This window comes from Nansenia antarctica (genome assembly GCF_963989245.1).
Source record: "Nansenia antarctica genome assembly, chromosome: 6".
Taxonomy (NCBI): domain Eukaryota; kingdom Metazoa; phylum Chordata; class Actinopteri; order Argentiniformes; family Microstomatidae; genus Nansenia; species Nansenia antarctica.
This window is the reverse complement of record NC_137676.1, coordinates 65,307,251-65,324,742: the sequence shown is the minus strand read 5'-3', so window position 1 is coordinate 65,324,742 and position 17,492 is coordinate 65,307,251. Positions and strand designations below refer to the sequence as shown.

The following is a 17,492-nucleotide window of genomic DNA, read 5'->3' as shown; positions in this document are numbered from 1 at the left end:
AGATGCATCGAAAGATGGGATTGGTGCAGTACTCCTTCAGGCTGAGGGTGAACACTGGAAACCAGTAGCCTATGCATCTAGGTCTATGACAGAAACTGAGTGTCGTTACGCTCAAATAGAAAAGGAGTGTTTAGGGCTAGTGTTTGGGCTAGAGAGGTTCCACAGCTACGTATATGGCCTCCCCTGCTTCACTGTAGAGACAGACCATCGTCCATTAGTCGCTATAATCAAAAAGAATCTGAATAAGATGTCACCAAGAATACAGCGAATGATGATGAGATTGCAAAGATACGACTTTGGACTGATCTACACACCAGGAAAGCATCTCGTACTCGCTGACGCACTCTCGCGAGCACCAACAGGGAACAGTGTCAGTACAACTGAAGAGGATGTTCAGAGGCATGTGAACATGGTGTCTGCTGTGCTTCCTGTATCAGACTCCAAGTCCAGACAGATAGCTGAGGAAACAGCGAAAGACACAGAGCTGCAACAAGTCATCGACAACATGCAAAATGGATGGCCTCCAGGTTCCTGTCCACAGTTCTTCCATGTCAGAGGTGAGCTGAGTGTAGTCTATGGGCTGCTGTTGTTAAAACACGACAGAATCATCATCCCAAGAGCTCTGAGGCAGGACATGCTACGGAGGATCCATGAAGGTCATCTCGGTGTCGCAAAGTGTAAGAGAAGGGCGAGAGATACTGTCTACTGGCCTGGAATCAACAAAGACATAGAGAGACTGATAAGCAGGTGTCAAACATGTCAGGAGCATAGGAACAAGCAAACCAAAGAGCCCATGATAGTAGCTGATGTGCCAGCAGCACCGTGGCACAAGGTAGGAATGGACTTGTTTCATCTCAAAGGAAGAGACTATGTAGTAGTCATTGACTATTATTCCAACTTCCCTGAAATGGCACTGCTAGCAAACATGTCATCAGCCTGTGTCATAACACACACAAAATCGATCTTTGCCAGACATGGCATACCACATACCGTTGTGTCTGATAACGGACCATGCTTCAGTAGCGGAGAGTGGAGAGAGTTTGCAGAACAGTACGACTTCAATCATGTGACCTCCAGTCCTCTCTATGCACAGTCTAATGGAAAGGCTGAGACAGGAGTCCACATTCTCAAGCAACTCCTGAAGAAAGCTGCTGACAGTGACTCAGATCCATACCTTGCTCTACTCAGCTACAGAGCATCACCTCTTGAGTGTGGACTGTCACCTGCTGAGTTGCTCATGAAGAGAAAGCTTCGTACCACACTGCCGAGTTACTCACAGCAAAGAAGACGTCCAAAGCTGAAACAAAAGCTACAGCTACAGAAGATGAAGCAGAAGTCATTCTATGACAGAACAGCCAAGCAGCTTCCACCACTCTCAAGCGACGACACAGTCAGGATTCAAGGTCCTGATGGATGGAAGACAAAAGCCACTGTTCTTGACGAAGTCGCTCCACGGTCATTCACGGTGAGAACAGAAGAAGGACAAATCTTCAGACGCAATCGCCGCAGTCTCCTAAAACCTCCAGAAGCTGTTCCAGAGCTCAGTGAAGCCTGCAGTGAGTCTGAGCCCATCCGTCCACTTCCAAGTGACTGTAACACAGACAGATATACTGAACCACACACTAACACACACATGTCAAGTGAACCTGTGATAAGAAGATCCACAAGACACATCACAAAGCCTGATAGACTGAACTTGTAAAAAAAAAGAAAGAAAAAAAGAAAGAAAAGACAATAAGCATGAATGTGTAAGAATGTGTTTAATGTTTTGAGTTGATATGTTATACATGTAAAAGAAAGTTTAAGGGTTAGTTCATAGTAAACATGTTTGGTTGTGTGTTTCAGTAAAATGCTTTAAGGACATAGCTGCAGTTAAGATTGTAGCTGATACCTGTAATTTGTGTAACTTGAACTGTTAGCTGTTTGTTATTTTTATTACCTCAAAGAAAGGAGGATGTGACGATTGGATACTCCTACCACTAGGTGTCAGTAGAGGTCCTTGTGATAGGACAGGACCGGAGATGATGTAATGGTAGCGAGGGCACAGGAACTGATAGGTACTAGGTAGAGGGAGTTGATGTAACCAGAGCACGTGAATAAAAGTTATAAAAAGATTCTCATTGAAATGTTTCTCATTGAACGACACGAACAACACACACATGGGTCAAAATAATCAAGCGTCGGAGGAAGGTTTCTGGGGCTCTTTATAGGGCTGCCTCTTCCTGAGTTGATAGCCACCTGCTGTGGAAGGTCCAGCTGTCTCCACTTGAGCCTGATGAGGCTCAACGAGCGCCAACGAGGCAGGAGGGGGCGGAGCCGAAGAGGGATTCACAACATTATTCATAGCTTTCATGTGACGTCACAGCATAGTGGAAACGCCCACCTGACGGGCAAAAGGCACTTTTTGCGGGCAAAACCCACGGGCAAAACCCACTTTTTGCGGGTTAATAACTTTGATTTCCCGTGGGTTAGGAAAATAATTCCAACGTGTCCGGAAAGAGGAGAAGCCAGGGAATCGAAAAGTGTTTGAATGGAGTCGATCCTCCACTCCTATCACCGTGGACACAGCAAGGAGCGAATTCCCGGGTAGAAATATCCCCTGGGAGTTCCGTCCAGCAGCGGTAGAACTCCCGAACGCCCGGTTGATCGAGTTTCGTATTAAAAGTATATCTTCTCGGGGTGTCAGCGAGGTGGTTAAGGGCTCAAAATGACCGTATACTGATGGTGAATTTAGCAATAATAGTCTTGTATTTGTACCACCTCCATAACCGGTGTTATTCACGGAGAAAGCCGGTCAAGGACGCACCTTTTGCGGGTTAATAACTTTGATTCTCCGGGGGTTAGGAAAATAATTCCAACGTGTCTGGATAGAGGAGAAGACATGGAATCGAAAAGTTTTTGAATAGGGTCGATCCTCCACTCCTATCACCGTGGACACAGCAAGGAGCGAATTCCCGGGTAGAAATATCCCCTCGACCCGCTGTCAGCGGGAGTTCCGTCCAGCAGCGGTAGAACTCCCGAACGCCCGGTTGATCGAGTTTCGTATTAAAAGTATATCTTCTCGGGGTGTCAGCGAGGTGGTTAAGGGCTCAAAATGACCGTATACTGATGGTGAATTTAGCAATAATAGTCTTGTATTTGTACCACCTCCATAACTGGTGTTATTCACGGAGAAAGCCGGTCAAGGACGCACCTTTTGCGGGTTAATAACTTTGATTCTCCGGGGGTTAGGAAAATAATTCCAACGTGTCCGGATAGAGGAGAAGACATGGAATCCAAACGTTTTTGAATGGAGTCGATCCTCTACTCCTATCACCGTCGTGTATCTTGATAGTTCTTCATGGGTGAGGTGGTCTAAATAGTAGGCAGCCGGTAAATCGCCATGTTGAGCGATGTTGCTATGATACTTTTTGCCCGTCAGGTCGGTGGTTGCTAGGGAAGAAACCACGTGACTGAAAGCTATGAATAGCTGCTCATCAGGTGGTCAAATGACCTTTCCTTTGGTTTTGTTCACTTTTGTCATGCCACTGTTTAGGTTTCATTGCTGTTTAACTGTTGAGTCTCAGGCCCTGTCCACACCTATACGTTTTTTTTTTACAAACGTGGATTTTTCTATTCGTTTTGGGGGGTTCGTCCAGACGCAAACGAGTTTTTGCCCTCTGAAAACGAAGATGTTTAAAAACGCCTGACAGAGTGAAGATCCTTAAAAAAACGCTGTATATTTTTTGACGTCTGGACGAGATAGACGATTTTTTTTGTATTCGTCACGTCATCATGCGGGTAGATGATGCGCAGTGCAGCTGTTTTCTGTAACCCGCATGCGCCAACCCAGCCAACAACAACAACAAGGGTTGTTGCGTTCGTGCTGCAGAAGCTATTGAGCTTGATTGGGCTTTTACAGCAAAATGTACTGTTGCTCCTCTACTACCACCGACAGCACTTAAGCACTTAAGAGAACATTAGATTAGTCTTTTCTGTAAGTGAAGATATTATACAGAAGTCCTGTTTATGTAAATTGTGCATTGCTATTCTTTTTTGGGGCTTTTGCCATTCCTTACTAGGAGAGGTGCATAAGAGAAAGACAATGTAGAGAGCCACAGTAGATTATTACACACTCTTATTTCTGTAAGTGAAGACATTTTTGTTTATTATTTGCGACATAATAATTACGACATACAATTCAAAGGTACAATAAAGAATGTTTATTTTGTTTTTTCACTGGGTAATGTTGCAGTGCATACAAAATATTGTAAGAAAATAAATAAAATGTCATCTTGACGGATTTACAAACATAGGAGCTGTCCAACAAAAAGTTTCAAACACTGCGAAAATGGCAAAACTCCCAGTCAATGGTTGCATATGTTTTTTGTACTTTGTACTTAATAGTTAAACTCAACAATACTTCTACTTCACTGTCTGTCCAAATGAACGACTCCTTTGCTCCCCGAGGCGGCATGTTGTTTAAGATTGGAATTTTGTATTTCGCGGATGTAACGCGGAAGAACCGCTTTAGCTTTTCCTGGTGTCTGATTGGCCAGCGGAGCTATGGGGTTAAAATTATATCGCCGACTACTGGTGTGGAATGCTCAATGACAGCGTTTATATTGCGTTCATACGTATGCATCTGGATGCAGATATTTTATAAACGTGCTCGTCTGGAAGGTGATATTTTTATATACAAAATACGTTTATCAAAAAAACGTATTGGTGTGGACAATCATTCTCTCTTCTTCATGCTCAACAGTTGTGATAAGTTTGATGAGAAGTTCCTGGGGAAGCTCTTCTGTCACGCAGCAGAGTGGGAGGAGCAGACAGGAGAGAAGACACTGAAGCTGTTATCATCAGTCTGCAGTTACAGCACTTTCCCCCTCCGTGATGATGATGATGATGATGATAAGTGTCAATGTGGTTTCCTGCTGGACCTGTACTCCCATGTGAAGGACTATGAGAGTCAAACAGGCAGGAGTGTCCTTCCAGCATCACAGCCAGTTTACCAGTCAGCAGCTCCTGCAGTCTGGTACATAGACCTCTCAGAGAGAAAGGCCTCCCTGCTCCTAGAAGTGCTGAAACTCCAACCAGAGAAGAAACCAGTAGAGCTGAGGGGCTGGTCAGATGAAGAGAGTGAAGTGAGGAGTTTCCTTCAGTGTCTGCCCTACATCTCACAGCTCAGGTAAATCAGAAAAATGTACTCAATGCAAATTAATTGTTTTAGTGATTTATTTGTTTGAGAAATCTTCATGTTTATATTGTTGGTACAGATTTACTCCAACCCAAGGTCAGAGAGGATCCTTTGATACGAGGAGAAAGAGTGTGAAGACATTCCTACTGAATCTGTGTCTGCAAACAGCTGTCCATGACAGAGAAACCATAAAAACAACCATGGAAAAAGTACTGTCATTGTCCGCGGGATATTACAATGATATATTTGATCTATTGCTGGACCTGTACTCCCATGTGAAGGACTATGAGACTCACACAGGCAGGAGTGTCCTTCCAGCCTTACATCCAGTTTTCCAATCAGCTCCTGCAGTCTGGTCCATAGACCTCTCAGAGAGAAAGGCCTCCTTGCTCCTAGAAGTGCTGAAACTCCAACCAGGGAAGAAACCAGTAGAGCTGAAGGGCTGGTCAGATGAAGAGAGTGAAGTGAGGAGTTTCCTTCAGTGCCTGCCCTACATTTCACAGCTCAGGTGAGTGGGTTTATTAAAGTAGTTCCTACTTAGTATGTGAAGTGCGGCATTAAAAGTTTTCTAAGAACTTTGCCACTATTTAGCCTTTGTATTTGAATTGGACAGACCAGTCTCAGGAATGAATTCATTTTATTGGCATTGTTTCACTGATCATAGATCACTCGTGGAATTCTACTTGACGACCATAATTCTTGATTGAAAACAATGGCTGTACTTTGATCTGTTAAAGCTGCTCATCAGGTGGTCAAGTCACCTTTCCTTTGGTTTTGTCCACTTTTTTCATGCCACTGTTTAGGTTTCATTGCTGTTTAACTGTTGAGTCTCAATCATTCTCTCTTCTTCATGCTCAAGTACAGTTGTGATAAGTTTGATGAGAAGTTCCTGGGGAAGCTCTTCTGTCACGCAGCAGAGTGGGAGGAGCAGACAGGAGAGAAGACACTGAAGTTGTTATCATCAGTCTGCAGTTACAGCACTTTCCCCCTCCGTGATGATGATGATGATGATGATGATGATGAATATTATATGTGTCAAAGTGATTTCCTGCTGGAACTGTACTCCCATGTGAAGGACTATGAGACTCAAACAGGCAGGAGTGTCCTTCCTAAAGTAATAATTTATAATAATAATTTTGCCATTTAGCAGACGCTTTTATCCAAAGCGACTTACAATTACGAATTACTGGGACATTCCCCCTGGAGTAACTGAGGGCTAAGTGCCTTACCCAAGGGCACACTAGTAGTGGTGTGGCTTCAGGCGGGATTTGAACTCACAACCTTCCGATCACAAGTCCAACTCACTATCCACTAGACCACCTGATGTTAATTTATTTATTTTCCGTAAATTTTACGCAGAATCATAAACTGGGCTTGAGTATGCGTGTGCAACGCGTCAACCCACCCCATCTTACTTCGTCGCTACCGTATCTGCTTCACCTCCACATGGTACCGTTGTAGGTACCATATTTTCCCATCCGGTCATATTTTTCCGGTTCCGGCCATAGGTTCTGCCCTTTCCGGCCGTAGGTAGCGCTATGATTCGCGATGACGACGAAGACCCGTTAGTAGATCTGACACCGTGTGTTGTGTGTGTGTTTCGCGCGCGTGTGTGCCCAATGTGTCACAGTCTGTGTGTTCAAGTGGTATCTTTGTAATCATGACACGGTAGACATTTCTAAGAATGTATTTCACTATTTCTGAGTATTTCACTACTCAGTTATACATTTTCCATAGTTTGCTTCAAATTGCTGTTATGTGATAATAAAGTAATAATAATAATAACTAGTGTTGTTCCGATACCGATACTAGTATCGGCATGGCCACCGATACGCACAAAAATGCTGGTATCGGTATCGGCGAGTACTTTACAAAAGCGTATTTTTTATTTTATTTTTTTACTTGAGTTTTACAAAAACTTTACGAGTTTTACAAAGGTTTTGAGCAGTGCCAGACTAAGTGTTAGCAATAATTTTACATCGAGGTGAGTATGCGGCTCAAAAAACATGTTTTTTTGTTTTGTTTTTTCAAACGCCGTGGTATCGGATCGGTACTCGGTATCGGCAAGTACTGCACGGTCAGGTATCGGTATCGGTATCGGGATCAAAATATGGTATCGGAACAACACTAATAATAACATATATTTCAACCCTGCATTCTCTGTGCCATTATGCTTGTTAATCATTTTAATTCGTTAGAGTAAACTAATAGGTATGTACGGTGGCCGACAAGGGCAAACGCGCTGCAAAGACCAAAACAAATACATTAACAGCAAACGCGCTGCAAATACAGAAACGCGCTGCATATAGCTCACAACACAACGGAAGTGTAGAAAAACGCTGCAAATAGAGAAACGCGCTGCATATAGCTCACAACACAACGGAACTGTTCTCACAACGGAAGTGTTCTGGGGGGAACGATAAGTGGAATGGACCGGAGACGTGTTTTTGAAGTTCCGAAAAGCAGTTCTGAAGAGGTTGTGGAGTGAAGAGGCGACATAAAAGGTACATATTATATTTCTTATTTATGTCTTAGCTTCCGAGGTCGGACGAGATCGGGCGTATTCAGGCTAGTATGGCCGTGAGCAACAGTACCATGACCCAAAGCATCCATAAAGACCCAGCCTGGAACATTGTTATTGATGTAACTCTATTAAATATGCGGGATAAAGCACTCTATTTGTGGGTAGAATATGCACAAGGTGTCCTGGATGAAGGGAGAAGTGTGTTTCAATGAATTCTAACTTTATTGGGGGCATATGGCACTCTATATGGGGGTAAAAAGTGAATTGGAACTGCTGCTCTCAGTCGATGGATGTAGGCCTCCATAAACTGGTAGACGCTGCACTCTTGTGGGTAAAAATGGTAGTGACAGCCCAGCACAGCAAACCATCGAAAAGACCCAGCCTGGAACAATGTCAATGATGTAACTTTATTAAATATGCGGGATAAAGCACTCTATTTGTGGGTAGAAAATGCACAAGGTGTCCTGCTTGAAGGGAGAAGTGTTTTTTCAATGAATTCTAACTTTATTGGGGGCATATGACACTATATGGGGGTAAAAAGTGTATTGGAACTGCATGGAGGCCTCCATAAATACAACCAGGCTGCTTGAGCTTCTCACTTACCCCAGCAGAGAGACACTCTGCTGGGCATGGACAATTAGTAATTAGGCCTCACTATATGTGGAAGAATACAACCAGGCTGCTTGACCTACTCACTTACCCCAGCAGAGAGACACTGTGCTGGGCATGGTTAAAGACACATATGCCCTGTGCTGGAGGTCACATGAGCTGACCTTTGAGCTACTGTAGTGACTACATTATGGGTTCATGTTCTCCTCTTACTGTTGGTTGTGTAGTGGGAGGGAACCAGTTCTGGCACTAGGGGCAGAGGGGAGGATTATTAACGTTGCACCTTCCTGTTTAGATACACGAGTTTTGGTAACCATTTTCTGGTCCTGTACTGAGAGTACAAGTTGTTGTTTTGATTAAACAGTTATCATTACGTTGCCTACGTCTTTCCTTTTTCCTCCGGCACTACACTGGTGACCCGACGTGGATTTTTGTTAACGTAATTGTGTACGAAAACCAGCGACGAACATTACAATCCTGCAAAATGTCCGGGCGAGGAAGACGTGCAAACCAGCGGCAGCCATCACCATCCCCTGTCAGGGTAACGCGTGGTGCGCACACTCCCACTCTCAAGCTACCGGAATTCTGGGACTCAACGCCTGCTGCATGGTTTGCTATTGTAGAGGCACATTTCAATAAAAGTGACATCGATGACGACGACGACCGGTACAACCATGCTGTGGCAATGTTGGGCAGCTCCACCGCAGCTCGAGTGGTAGGTTTTTTGTCTGCTCCCCCGACGACGAACAAATATGAGCGCCTCAAGGCCCTGCTTCTAGAGACATTTGAACTGTCCACTGCGGAGAGGGTGCGTCGCCTATTTGCCATGTCGGACTTGGGTGACGAGAGGCCTTCTGCGAGCATGGAGAGGATGCTAAACCTGCTCGGTACAGAAGACCCCATGATCCTCTTCACAGAGCTGTTCATGCGCACATTGCCAGCTCAAGTTAGGATGGCGCTGGCCAACACCGCCATCATGGAGCCCCGCGCCCTGGCCAGGGAGGCGGACCGGTTCGTCTTGGCCATGCCTCAACGGTCCCCCGACCTGCTCGCTCCCGCGGCCGCCCCGCCACCCGACCGTCGCAGGAGAGCGAAGGATGACGCCAGACCTTCTGGCCAGCAGGGTAACGCTGCGGGCCATTGTTTCTACCACGCCACTTTTGGCGCCAAGGCCAAACGGTGCCGCTCACCCTGCACCTTCGGACCGACGGGAAACGGCGGGGCCGGCGCTCAGTAGTGGCCCTGAGCGCTGGCGTCACCAACAGGCTGCTCTTCATACAAGACACCGCCTCTGGTCGCAGTTTCCTTTGTGACACAGGTGCCCAGTGGAGCATCATTCCGGCAGAGAGATCGGATATGGCGAAGGAGGAGCGTGGTCCGCAGTTGGCAGGCGCGGACGGCACACCTATCTGCTCTTACGGCACTAGGGCGGTGGACGTGTGCTTCGGAGGGCAATGTTTTTCGTGGGATTTTGTCATAGCGGCTGTCACATTTCCCCTCCTTGGTGCGGATTTTCTGTGCGCCCACAACCTGTTGGTGGACGTGGGGAACAGGCGCCTGGTCAACTCACAGACTTTCGCTTCATTCGCCTGTACGCAGGGGGAGGCGGTCTACAGCGGGTGGTCCAATACGCTCGCCGAAAGTGACCAGTACCTTCGGCTGCTCGCCGAATTCCCCGACCTTACCAAGCCCACCTTCTCCGCGCCCACGGTGAAACACGGAGTGGAGCACCACATCGAGACCGAGGGGCCTCCCCTCCACGCCAGGGCCAGGCGCCTCAACCCGGAGAAGCTGGCCATCGCCAGGGCGGAGTTTGCGCATATGGAGCAGGTGGGCATCGTTCGGCGCTCGAGCAGCCCCTGGGCGTCTCCCCTGCACATCGTCCCTAAGTCAGACGGCGGGTGGCGCCCATGTGGGGACTACCGCCGCCTCAACGACGCGTCCAAGCCTGACCGCTACCCGGTCCCACATGTCCAGGACTTTTCAGCGAACCTGGCAGGCAAACGCTTCTTCTCCAAAGTGGACCTGGTACGGGGGTACCATCAGGTGCCGGTGCACCCCGAGGACGTCCCTAAGACGGCCGTAATCACGCCATTTGGGCTCTTCGAGTTTCTGCGGATGCCGTTCGGCCTGAAGAACGCGGCGCAGACCTTCCAACGCCTCATGCACTCGGTGCTCCGGGACCTACCATTCCTCTTCGTCTACTTGGATGACATCCTCGTCGCAAGCACCACGGAGGAGGAGCACCTGTCCCACCTCCGGGCCCTTTTCACACGGCTCAGCCAACATGGGCTGATTGTCAATCCGGCGAAGTGTGAGTTCGGACGGAACGCCATCGACTTTCTCGGGCACCGGGTCTCCGCGGAGGGGGTGACCCCCCTCCCCTCGAAGGTAGAAGCTGTCGCTGCTTTCCCGCGCCCCAGCACAATCAGCGAGCTCAAGGGGTTCATCGGGATGGTAACCTTCTACTATCGCTTCCTCCACCACATCGCTCACATCCTGCGGCCTCTGTACGATGCCCAGAAGGGCAAGACTCTGAAGCAGCCGGTGGACTGGACGGCGGAGCGTGTCAAAGCCTTTCAGGACACCAAGGCGGCCCTGGCCCGCGCTGCCATGTTGGCCCACCCCTCGCCCTCGGCACCCACTGCTCTCACCACGGACGCCTCTGACTTTGCTGTGGGAGCGGTGTACGAACAGTGGGTTGGGGACGCCTGGCAGCCTCTTGCATTCTTCAGCCGCCAGCTGTCTCCCAGAGAGCAAAGGTACAGCACATTCGACAGGGAGCTCCTCGGGCTGTGGCTTGCTGTCAGACACTTCCGTTTTTTACTGGAGGGCCGCGAGTTTACGGCCTACGTGGACCACAAGCCACTCACGCACGCCATGTCCAAGGTGGCGGAGCCGTGGTCCGACCGCCAACAGCGCCAGCTCGCCTACATATCCGAGTTCACCACAGACATCCAGCACGTTGCTGGGAAGTCCAACCAGGTCGCGGATTGTCTCTCCAGGGCGGTGGTTGGTGCGGTCCAACTGGGTTTGGACTACGCGCGCATGGCTGCAGACCAGGCCGCCGACCCCGCCGTCCAGGCTCTCAAGTTGTCGGACACAGGACTGCGCCTAGAAGAGGTGGTTTTCGGTGACGCAGGGGCCACGCTCCTGTGCGACGTCTCCATGGGTCAGCCACGACCGGTGGTCCCCGCCAACTGGAGGCGCCCCGCCTTCGAGGCGATACACGGCTTGTCTCACCCTGGTAGGAAACCGTCCTCACGGCTGGTGTCAGAGAAATTCGTCTGGCATGGGCTCAAGAGGGATGTGAGGGCCTGGGTTGACACGTGCATCGCCTGCCAGCGCGCCAAGGTGCATCGACACGTCAAGGCCCCCCTGGAGCAGTTCTCTGTGCCTGAGCGGAGGTTCGATCATGTAAACGTGGACCTGGTAGGGCCGCTGCCCCCCTCGCACGGATACACCTATCTCTTTACCATGGTGGACAGGACGACTCGCTGGCCGGAGGCAGTTCCGCTCTCCTCAACGACAGCCCCCGACCTGGCCCGGGCGTTCATCGCGGTGTGGGTCTCCCGCTACGGCACCCCTGCTGATCTCTCCTCTGACCGTGGCTCACAGTTTACTTCAGAGCTGTGGGCAGCGGTGGCGGAGAATCTGGGGGTCAAGCTCCACCGCACAACCGCCTATCACCCGCAGGCGAACGGGCTCTGTGAGCGTTTCCATCGATCCATGAAGGCCGCCCTTCGAGCCAGCCTCACGGACAGCGACTGGCTTGACAAGCTGCCGTGGGTCATGCTGGGGCTCAGGACAGCGCCTAAGGAGGACCTCCAGTCGTCGTCCGCTGAGCTGGTGTTTGGACAGCCGCTGCGGGTCCCCGGTGACTTCATTCCCAAGTCAACGGAGCCCTGGTCCGCCGCCGCTCAGCGCGCCTCCCTGCTGGACAGCGCCAGGACCTTCGTCCCGGTCCCGACTACGCAGCATGGTGTCCCTACTTCGAGGGTGCCCCCGGAGCTGCACTCAGCGAGGTTCGTTTTCATTCGTCATGATGGCCACAGGACTCCACTACGTCCTCCTTATGACGGGCCTTTCCGTGTCATCGAGGCCGGAGCCAAGAACTTCATGGTTGACATGGGGGGTAGGCCTGAGGGTGTGTCCGTTGATCGCCTCAAACCGGCCCACTTGGACCTTGAACTGCCCCTGGACTTGGCCCTGCCACCGCGCAGAGGCCGGCCTCCAGTCCTACCTCCCCTGCCGCGCCCTGGCCATTCCCCCCTCCGACCCCGACAACCCCCCGCAGCTCGCGAGCCCCCGGTCGTCGCTGCCCCCCGTCCTTCCCTGCAGGAGGACGTGATGGGCGATGTCACACCTCCTCCCGCACCTCCTGACTTTACCTACGATCGTAGGGGCCGGGCCATACGCCCTCCTCGCCGTGAGGATTTCCAATATTGAGGTGAACACTGGGGGGGCTGGTGTAGTGACTACATTATGGGTTCATGTTCTCCTCTTACTGTTGGTTGTGTAGTGGGAGGGAACCAGTTCTGGCACTAGGGGCAGAGGGGAGGATTATTAACGTTGCACCTTCCTGTTTAGATACACGAGTTTTGGTAACCATTTTCTGGTCCTGTACTGAGAGTACAAGTTGTTGTTTTGATTAAACAGTTATCATTACGTTGCCTACGTCTTTCCTTTTTCCTCCGGCACTACACTACTCACTTATAAGCTAAGCTTATTTATGTCGAGTCCTTTACGAAATTTAGGGCAATAAAAGGGAGGGAGAGAAAGACATTATTTTCACAGTGGAGAAATACAAGGAGGCCATTGGAAAGGCCTACCAAAGAATAACACTGTACATTTGCCCTGGTGAACAATTCACAAACAGTTGTAAGTGCAAGTTTCCACCTTGTTTTAAGCTCCACTCTGTAAAACTGAGGCAATGAGTGAAATTCATCTTTATACCCACATCAATTATGCCAATTATTCTTTTTCAAAGGTTACAGTGGACAGTCTTCAAGTGAAGATGATGACGGTGTGGTTCAAATGGTTAATTTGGCATCTGGAGACAGTCCACTTTCAGACACCGTGGTCAGTTTGCATCATGGCATTTCTCCTTAAATGAAGTGAATTGACAATATTTTGATAATATTTTCATTTGATCTAATCTGTCATTTGTGTGTTGTATGCAGGTGTGGGACGGTCCAAATGAAGTGAGCACTCCAAATGAAGTGAGCACTCCAAGAATGGAGAACATTTTGCAAGGGTAAAACACAGCACAGTCAACATGAACTTTTCTTGCACAAGCAGCACAATACAGTACAGCAGTTTAAATTGTTGTTTTTTTCCAGACCTGCCAGAGGCTTACAGACAGCATCTCATCAAGTAAGAAAATCCATATCCTCTAGTGTTGAATGTGTGAACCTGAAATTATGAAATGCCTGTAAATAATTTCATTAATTCACCAAGCCAAACTACATGTAATGTGTGCTGTTTTAGTTACTAAGCCAATAACACTGTCATTAAATTAACTGCTAATTTTGGGGGTAAAACTAGGATGGAGGACAAACCGCAGTCCAGGAACAAGACAAATGTGCCCGGGGTCAGAATAACTTCTACAGGTAAGCTGTGTTGACAGATGCAACCTTTACACATTTGCTAGTTTACTCAGAATTGTGTGGATTTTCAATGTATTTCTTGCATCTTTGTCAAATGTTTACGGGCAGTGTGCACCAATATGCCAAATGTGCTGGTATTGTATGTTTTAAACCTAATGTTTTTCAAAGAAACCAGACGAGGATTGACATCTGAATTTAAGCCGTAGGTATTTATTTTTTTCAGCTCAGTGAAGCAGGGTGCACAAGGCGACAGGAAGAAACCTGTGTACTCGGATTCTGGAGAGACTTCTTGACACAGAAGGTTTATTTTAATTATCTCATCATAAACACACTCCCTACCCTGCAGAAGACCTGAACAGTCCCCAGATCTTTTAATTATGTCATCTTGATATCATCTTCTATTGCTGGCAGTTCCATTGAAATATTATATTTTACAACTAAACTAAATCTACTTTTTTCAGAGAAACAAACAGGAATCTTCCTCCAGGACATCCTCATGTTCGCCACAGGACTCGACGCACTGCCTCCCTCTGGGATCCAGCCACCACCCAAAACTGCTTTTTCTGCGGACATCACGCTTCCCAATGAGCAGAACCTGCGCCAACACAATAGAGATACCGATGGCCATGAATTACAATGAGTTTCAGAACAACATGGACTTTGGGATACAAAATTCCCCAGGGTTTGGACTACAGTAAACTAAACTGGCTTAACTAGATTTCAGTAGTTAAAGGGTTAACTTTGTTCTTTGAAATGTGTACTCACATATCATGACATATCAGCCATGTTCTTCAGTCTGATATAGTTCTGTACACCAGACTGCCAGGTCAAGGCCTGCATCAGACCAAGCCTTCTCTGCAGGTTCTCAAAGTGTCCCTGGAGATGCTGATCTCCACATGGACTGTAGGTAGACTCCGAAACAAACTGGCCTAGTTCGTGTGGTGGGACTTTGAACCCACAGTCAGTTCTGCCAAACCTGTGGGTAACAGTTAACTGGCACACTAACTGTACTGTTTTCATTAAAACATTTTGTTATAAATGTATCATTGTATCAAATAATCATTTTTTAGAGAAAAGTATTTCAATTGAAAGCTACTCAACAGGCAACTACAGTTGATTGCATTTTAGACAATTAGAAGTACATGTGAATTGTGAATGTAGAAGTACAAGAATGAAAAAATAATTGTAATTGATAGAACCAAACCTGTGAGGCAGGTTGTACATGACATCTGGTTTCCCAGATGGACAACGAGACTGGTGAACAGGTCTGATGGTGTGTGTGTTCCACTTTTCCCTGCATTCATCAAGGTCCCGCTGTAGCACACCCATGAACACAACACTAGGCATACGTGCTCATGACTGCCACTGAACAAATCTCTCTCCCTCAGGTCATTCATGAGGTCCATCCAGAATTGAGATCTGAAAAAACACTCAAATTAGAGATGTAGTTTGTTGTAGGTGATGCATTTCCATGTAATGGATTTAGAATTAGCATAATGATCACCAAACAACAGAAAACCTGCAGTGCCACAAAAGGTATTTACTAAATAGAAGGGGTCCCTCTGTGTTTTAAGGTGTTTCTGATCAGTTCAGTGGAATGGGAATCTATAGCCTACCTTAATACTTGATGTCTTTTATTTTCAGAGAATCCACAGCTCCTGTTTGAAGGGACCGTGTTCCTGCCACGCCACAGAGAAGATCCCCTGACAGGCTGTGAAGAGTACAAGCTTCTCTTCCCACCCTCAGCCATCACTGACACCCTCCTGTTCCTACATCATAAATGTTTTTGGGAACCACGCCAACTTGTTGGGATAGGTATGAAGTCAACTGCCACCAATGGGCAATACTGTGAAATTGTTGATAAAAGAGTAGTCCACAACATCAGGAACACATGCTACCTGAAGAATAGGTTTCTCCACTCTCATATGGAGTAACTCTCCCATGTCACACTGTGATGGTGGTCATTGTAGTCTGTCTGGGATGGAGGATGTCAGTGTAGTCTCTTTCAGAAGGACAGTTTAGTCTCTCTGTGGTGGAGGGGAATCTTGGGGGAGTTGTTACACAACACATTCTTGTTTATTTATTTGTATTTTACATAATTAGTAGATTTGTGACAGCCCCCCAGTGTGTCTGAATTGGAGTCCTAGTATACTGTACTTCCAAATGGTTTAGCATGGGGGGTCAGGTTCAGTACTAGATTTGGGCCGAGGTCCAATAGTGTCCTACCTACAAAAGGTTTTGTACATATAATCATTTTGTTCATATAATAATGTTGTACACATAATCATTTTGTTCCTATTTATAATAGTTCCTGCAATTTCCTGTAAATGTCTTTATCAATTAGTAATCCACAGTATGATTAGTATGTTGTTTTTTAAATAATAAAATGCTGAGACAATACTATGACATTCATTGTGTTCTTCATATTTCCAAGACATCTTAAGACATCTTCATATTTCTAAGACATCTTCATATTTCCAAGACATCTCAAGCCATCTTAAGACATCTTCACGTCATCTTCAAGAAAAAGCACTCTCACACAAGTATACTTTTGATAAAATAAACATGTGAATAAATAAATGGCATTTAGGAAAAGACAAAGCACTCTCACACAAGTATACTTTTGATAAAATAAGCTGTATTTCCATGCAGGAAAATCAGTCCAATTACAGCCTGTCAGGGGATCTTCTCTGTGGAGTGGCAGGAACACGGTCCCTTCAAACAGGAGCTGTGGATTCTCTGAAAATAAAAGACATCAAGTATTAAGGTAGGCTATAGATTCCCATCAATATTTTTTATACAAGGTCTTTCAGTAAGACTATTTTACCTGACATGGGAGCCCATATGCCTGTGATTTTCACCGGTTGCCTGTGGTTCCTGTCTTCATCAAGTAGGGTTGAGTTGGGTTGGCGTTGTCTCCACATTTTTTTCTTTTTGTGGGTGCAGCACTGGCCAGAGAAGTCATTACACATCCTCTCCACCACCTCCTTCACCACCTCATCCTTGAACTACCAGAGAGAGGAGGAGGAGAGAGACATAAGGAGGAGAGAGACATAAGGAGGAGAGAGACATAAGGAGGAGAGAGACATAAGGAGGAGAGAGAGAGACATGAGGAGGAGAGAGACATAAGGAGGAGAGAGACATAAGGAGGAGAGAGAGAGACATAAGGAGGAGAGAGACATAAGGAGGAGAGAGACATAAGGAGGAGAGAGACATAAGGAGGAGAGAGACATAAGGAGGAGAGAGACATAAGGAGGAGAGAGAGAGACATGAGGAGGAGAGAGACATAAGGAGGAGAGAGACATAAGGAGGAGAGAGAGAGACATAAGGAGGAGAGAGACATAAGGAGGAGAGAGAGAGACATAAGGAGGAGAGAGACATAAGGAGGAGAGAGAGACATAAGGAGGAGAGAGACATAAGGAGGAGAGAGAGAGACATAAGGAGGAGAGAGACATAAGGAGGAGAGAGACATAAGGAGGAGAGAGACATAAGGAGGAGAGAGAGAGACATGAGGAGGAGAGGAGGAGAGAGACATAAGGAGGAGAGAGACATGAGGAGGAGAGAGAGACAT

At 47.4% G+C, this 17,492-nt stretch overlaps 1 long non-coding RNA gene across 1 annotated transcript; it reads right to left on the bottom strand.

Moving 5' to 3' along the window:
- Positions 1-14,330: 14,330 nt before the first annotated feature.
- LOC308161001 lies at positions 14,331-15,226 on the bottom strand. The gene is made up of 3 exons (XR_013937510.1): positions 15,126-15,226; positions 14,687-14,897; positions 14,331-14,516 (listed from the first exon to the last, which is right to left on the bottom strand). It is a non-coding gene; the product is annotated as an uncharacterized lncRNA (long non-coding RNA).
- Positions 15,227-17,492: the final 2,266 nt, after the last annotated feature.